At 47.3% G+C, this 565-nt stretch overlaps 1 protein-coding gene across 1 annotated transcript in view; it reads right to left on the bottom strand.

Moving 5' to 3' along the window:
- ABCC11 (ATP-binding cassette, sub-family C (CFTR/MRP), member 11) overlaps positions 1 to 565 on the bottom strand; it is a 77,766-nt gene that overhangs the window by 26,989 nt on the left and 50,212 nt on the right. The gene's annotated exons all lie outside the window — the stretch shown is intronic.

Raw genomic sequence — 565 nt, 5'->3', positions numbered from 1 at the left:
GAAAGCCCTGGGTTCAAATCCTGGCTCAAACTACTTACAAGCTATGTGAACCTGGGCAAGGGATCAAATGTCAGTGACACTCCACTTCCTTACATACAAGATGGTGATGGTAGTCCTGCAGCCTCAAGGGGCTGCTCTAAAGATGCTATGAGGTAACGTGTGTCAAGTACCCAGCCCAGTGCCTGGTTATGTGAGCAGTGTTCTAGAGAAGCTGGTTGCCCTTATGCAAGCCCTGAGGGTTCAACATTCAAAATAACAAACGGTAACGTGCGTCAAGTACCCAGCCCAGTGCCTGGTTATGTGAGCAGTGTTCTAGAGAAGCTGGTTGCCCTTATGCAAGCCCTGAGGGTTCAACATTCAAAATAACAACAGCTACCTTTCACTACTATGTACCAAGTGCCAGGTAGAGTACTAAATACATGAATTATCTTTGAATTCAGAATGCCTATTGCCAAGTTTCCAAGGGAGGAAGTAACTTGCCCAAAGTCATACAGCTGGAGAGTGGTGAAGCCAAGGATGGGAAAACCTAGGGTACACGCCTTCCTTTCCCATCTACCTCTTGCCC

The sequence above is a fragment of the Bison bison genome, unplaced genomic scaffold (assembly GCF_000754665.1).
Source record: "Bison bison bison isolate TAMUID 2011002044 unplaced genomic scaffold, Bison_UMD1.0 scf7180017864192, whole genome shotgun sequence".
NCBI classification, from domain to species: domain Eukaryota; kingdom Metazoa; phylum Chordata; class Mammalia; order Artiodactyla; family Bovidae; genus Bison; species Bison bison.
Note: the sequence above shows the minus strand (reverse complement) of the source record. Positions and strands in the feature narration are given on the sequence as shown.